This window comes from Mastigoproctus giganteus, chromosome 4 (assembly GCF_048544385.1).
Source record: "Mastigoproctus giganteus isolate SK-2022 chromosome 4, ASM4854438v1, whole genome shotgun sequence".
Taxonomy (NCBI): Eukaryota; Metazoa; Arthropoda; class Arachnida; order Uropygi; family Thelyphonidae; genus Mastigoproctus; species Mastigoproctus giganteus.
In genome coordinates, this window is record NC_143578.1 from 226508253 (window position 1) to 226514201 (window position 5949).

Below are 5949 nucleotides of genomic sequence, written 5' to 3' on the forward strand. Positions count from 1 at the left end.
CTATTCACTATATAACAAGATAATAAAATTAATTTTCTTACCGCCAGTAACTTTCTTACCACTCAGTAGAGCAATCATGCGTCATTTATCTTTTAGGAAATTTCGTTGGTACCATGTTTATTATTACTTCCTATCAGTAGCGAATAAATCAGCTTATTTCCGTTTGAAAACGGAAATTAGCCAAGTATTTTTTTTTTTTTTTTTTTTTTTCTGTATTCAATAACTTACTAGCCTTCATCCAAATGTATAATATGTAGTATTTATTTAATTACACACCTTACTTCTACAAATTTTACTCAAATAGTGTTTAATAATTTAATTTCACTTAATTTATCTTAAAAATAAACAGGTAATTTATAACTAAATATTAATAAATACTTTAAAATAATTTATTTTAATTTACCGGAAATCATTGAATTAATATTAATAATTTCCGGGCTTCAATAAATGAAGCGAGGCGCCATCTAACGAGCAAGAAAGAACCGGATGTTCGAACCAAAAGAGATAAGATGTATTTATGTAAATGTGCTTATATTAATAAAAAAGTTTCACTTTTATTTTTACCCTGGAGCATAATTGTAAATGTGACAAGAAGAGTTTATTTATGTTTCTAATTCGATATGAAATATTATATGGCAGCCCGTTACAGAATTTCACGTAAGTAAAGTTAATCTTTCGCTAAACTAGAAATCTGGCAAATGCTTAAAGCTACAGCGCAAACAATTATTTCGTATTAGACCAATTTTTGAGAAATAAATGTCTTAATTCTTGTTTTTGTTGTTTTATGAAAGCTTTATTTGATCAGAGAAGCTTTTAGAATATAAAACATGTCATCTTAACCTGACAGTGACTGTATTTGCTTGTTATAAAAAATGGTAATGCAAATAATACAAATAGACATAAATAGGCTTAACAAATAACTAGATCACGTGACATTAAGAACAGTATAAAGTTATTGAATGAGACTGCATTTTGATAAATTTTATTATTTGATTATAATTTGTAATTTTCTATTTTTCTGAGAATCTTACGCCATAAGGTAATTCAGCCTAAAAAAAAAATAAATAAAATAAATAATGAAATCTGTTTAAAGTATAGCATTGCAAAATAATAATACCATATTTTTAAAATAAAATTTTAATAGGTGAATTTTTTAATGTTATTATAAAGTCATTGGCTGGGGCCAGGTTGCTATATTTAGAAAGTACTTTGCTTCCAGAGTTACATTGATTACAACGAAGATTATTATTATTATTATAAACAAAATTTTGATGAATAAATTGTATTATATTATAATTATAATAATTATTATTATTGTTGTTGCTCATATTATTTCTCCCTGATTGGGGGTTCCACACCGTGATGGGTATTGCTACCAAGTATACAGAGTGGTTGTTATGTCCGTTGTTACTGTTGGTCGAGGAACTCTTTGACTGCCCCACAGGTGTTCAGGATTCCAACTTTTTGGAATTCCTTGTAGATGTTCTCTTGGAGACCTATTGCTGCTATGGAGGGTTTTTTGGCAACATAAAAGTGGTTGACACGATGATCGGGATGGTCGTTATTTGTTGTATATGCCACATCTTTTTTATCTCCTGCCTTAGGTTTTCTTTCTTCCTGATTTTCTCCTCATTCGTTTTCTGTAGGTTTTCAGTGTTGGGCACCGCTAAGTCTATCAGATAGGTAGCCTTTTCCTCCTTGTCGAAAAAGGTTATGTCTGGTCTGTTGTGCGGGGTTGTCTTGTTCGTTTTTTATGACGAAGCCCAATAAAGCTTGTGGGTTGGAGTTTCTGCTACTGCCTTAGGTTCGTACTTGTAATACTTTTCTTATCAACTGGTATTTCCTTGCTAGCTTCTGATGTATTTTCATGGTTACCTGGTCATTTCTGCGAGTGTACTCAGTCTGGGTGATCATCTTGCGTCCCCAGTGATAACACATGTCGAATACGCCACGTGGCCTCGTCGCCAAGGAGCACAAAGTGCTCCTTGGCGATGTATTTTCTATAGTTTCTTGTGTTGATTACCTGGTGTTGGATGGCGAGCATTAATCCTTCAATCTCGGGAAAGGGCATCCCACTCGCGAGTCATGCATTAGAAACAATTTTATCTATGTGGTCTTGAGGGATGTCATTGTAGTGTCTACCTTGGAGTGTCTTCCCATCTTTTTAGCTTCGTTTGTGCCGTCTGGGCGGGAGGGTTATCCTCCCTTAGGTTGAGTGGGATATGCGGATTGCCTGTCTTCCTTATGGCCTGGTAGGGTGCTGCTGCGTTATTATTATTATTATTATTATTATTATTATTATTGCTCTTATATTATTCCTCCATGGTTGGGGGTTTCACCTCGTGACGGGTATTGCTGTCAAGTACACAAGGTAGTTGTTATGTCTAGTGTTACTGTTGGTCGAAGTCTCTAACTATCCTGCAGGTGTTCGGGATTCTGACTTTCTGGAGTTCCTTGTAGGTATTCGCTGGGAGACCTGTTGTTGCTAGGCTGTTATGTAGGGTTTTTGGCACCATACCGGTGGTTGACACGATGATCGGAATGGTCGTTACTTGTTATATATGCCACATTTCTTTGATCTCTCTTAGGTTTGTGTACTTCCTGATTTTTTCCCCATGAGTTTTCTGCAGGTTGCCAGTGTTGGGTACCTCTATGTCAATCAGATAGGTTGCCTTTTTCTTCTTGTCCGATAAGGTTGTGTCCGGTCTGTTGTGTGGCATTGTCTTATCTATTATTATGACGCGGTCCCAGGACAGCTTGTGGGTTGGGGTCTCTAGTACTGCATGGAGTTCGTATTTGTAGTACACTACACGTTCTTTGATCAACTGGTATTTCCTTGCTAGCTTCTGATGTATTATCCTGGCTACGTGGTCGTGTCTATGAGTGTACTCAGTCTGGGTGATGTGTTGATGTGTGATGATATGTTGAACGCGGTGATATATTGAATCGTTTCTGTGGCCAGTTGGCATCGTCCACGTGTCATCGGACACTTCTGGTTCCTTGGTGATGTATTTTCTATAGTTTCTGGTGTTGATTACCTGGGCTTGGATAGCAAGCATGAATCCTTCATTCTTGGGGAAGTGCGTATCGCTAGTGAGCCATGCATTGGAAGCAATTTTATCTATGATCTTGTTGGAGATCATTTTAGTGTTGCCATGGAGCGTCTTCTTTGCCCAAATTTCTAGCTTCATTTGAACCTCCTGGTTGGGAGGGGTCTCCTCGCTTAGGTTGAGTGGGGTATAACGCTTGTCTATCTTCCTTATGGCCTGATGGAGTGCTGCCGTGTGTTTCTGGAAGTAATCCTTCATGTTAGCAATCGCTGTTTCCTGTTGTTCGATGAGGTCTATCAGGCCCCTCCCTCCTTCTTTCTGAGCAATTTTCAGTCTCTCTACGGCTGACTTCGGGTGGTGTTGGCGGCTCTTGGTCTTCATTGTCCTTGTCTTCCTCCAGCTCAAGTTAGTCCAATCTTCCTATTACCCCGAAGGAGTATGTTAGCACAGAGACTGCATAGCTGTTTATGGCTTTAACTGTGTTACCTCCATTCAGCTTTCCTTTCAGCAGATTTCTGAGTCTCTGGTGGTATGTTTAGGTCAGGCAGGCCTTAATTTCCTTTTGCTGTAACTGCTGAGCCTTCATCATATATCTCTCCCTCTGCCATGGTTTCGATCTCTTTACCAGTCTGCAGCTGGTAGTTTCGGTTGACTAATTTTCCCTGGTGCAATCCATGAGTCTTGCATTTGTCTAGACCAAATTCCATCCTAATATCATTGCTGAATTCTTCGGTGATCTGGAGTAGTTGCTGAAGGTGTTTCTCAGTTCCCGCGTAGAGCTTGATGTCATCCATGTACATCAGGTGGGTGAGGGTGTAGGTTTGTCCTTCCTTCTTTGAGGTTATATCCATACTTGCTGCCGTTCGGAATGGTAGATAGTGGGTTAAGTGCTAGACAAAAACCACAATAGGCTCAGGGCATCTCTCTGAAAGATTCTTTTCCTGATGGGGATTGGCCTAGTTGTGACGTTTCCGACCTTAATGGTGGTACTCCATTTCGCCATCGTTTCGCCTAGAGTGTTTGTCACTATTCGATTGACTTTGTAGATGTTCAGCTCCTCTATTAGGAGGCTATGAGGCATGGAGTCGAAGGCCTTGCGGTAATCGATGTAGGCGGTGTACAGGTTGCGGCGATTCTTGTAGTCTTCCTCTATAGTCTGCGTGGCAGCACAGTGGTATCGTCACCGTCCTCCCCACACCGGGTGGAAAAGGCCCGGGTTCCAATCCCGTCAATGACGCGAGGAACTTTAATGGGCTTTTTTCATTCCGTGGCTGAGTTAGTCGGTCTGAGGCGTAGATAGCAAGGTTCCCCCCCTCCCCCAGAAACTGGTCTTTTTCGTCCCGCAAACAAAAAATCGACCATAGAAAACACGCATTTAACAGACATAGGACACATCACAGCAGATGAATTTAATTATTCGGGTGGCCTAAATATAATAGTTTGGTTTTTTAGTCTTCCTCTATAACCGCGGCATCTGTGGTTAATTGCTCCTTGCATTCTTTGCTCAGCCGCTTTCATCCTTTCTGCTGTTCGGCCATTATGTTCTTGCTCTCCAAGTGGTCTGATATCTTCTTGGTTATGCACCTGATCAGGATCTTATACATCATTGGAAGGCAGGTGATTGGCCTGTATTTCGTCAGGTTTCTTGTATCTTCGTCTTTAGGCTTCAGCTGTGTGATTCCTTGAGTGAGAAACTTCGGGATTGTCTAGGTGCCTTATCAATTGGGTGAACTGCTCTGCCAGGTGCTTGTGTGTGCAAGTGAGCTTCTTGTTCCAATAGTTGTGGACGTTATCTATTCCTGGAGTTCGCCATTTGTGAGAGTTCTTGATCGTCTGTTTTATTTCTTCCTGAATCCCTGTCTCTCTCATTTCTTGTACATCTTTGGTTTTCTTGCGATCTAGTTCTCCAGGGGGCTAGGCTGTTATGTCTTACTTTACTGCTCCATATGTTAACCCCAGAACTCCTCAATCTTCTTCTGCTCGGGTGATCCGTTACCTTCTTTACCGTCTTCTCCAAGACTTCTGTAGAAAGCTCTTAAGCCCTCATCGAAAATTCGGTTGTTTATTTTCCTCTGGGAGCGCTCTTTGTATTGGTGTGATCACTTGGTGAGTGCGAGGAGGTTATGCTTCAGTGTGTCCAAGTACTCTTCTATTCTCTGATTTTTTTGTCTCGTGTTTGCTGTGGACTCTGTCTCTCTTGAGGATGTTCTTCACTTTTCCAATCAATTTCTTACTCCTATTACCCCGTTGGTACTGGGTCAATTGGGCTATCCTGAGTCTCAGTTCTTCTATCTTCTGCCGAAGTCTTCGTTCCCAAGCGGGCGGTTCCTTCTGTTTTCGGTTCTTCTGCTGCTGGTCCCTCGTTTCTCTTCCATTAATCCTAGTGGTTGCTATGGCAGCACAATATACGTCTGTGGATGGCTTTCAGTTTTGCGCCATTGTTCTCGAGGTAATGTGACATTATTTGCCGATTGAGGTGATCTGTGACTCTCCACGTGGTTCTATTGGGCCTCTGCTTCGGTATTACGTCTGTCTTTGTGGGATCCTTTACTTCGAATTCTATTAGGGGCTTCTTCCACTCGTCTTCTATTCTGGATATTACGACCTCGTCTCTTTCCACTTCAGCTGCTGTGGGTTGTATTTCTTCTTGCTCTTCCTCCTCTGGTTCGGTAGTGGTATGTTCTTCCTCCTCTGGTTCCGTATTGACCATGTTTATCCTTTGTAGTTGATCGCTCACGTCCTGCTTGATTTTTTCCAAGATTGCAGGAGCTATAAGGTTCTTAGCGACGATGGTCCTTCATTAGTCTGCTATTCGCTGTTCGGTGACCTGAATATGCAGAAATCGTTCCAACTACTTTGTATGTAGTCTCGCCCTGAACGTTGTCACATCGGTCTCTCT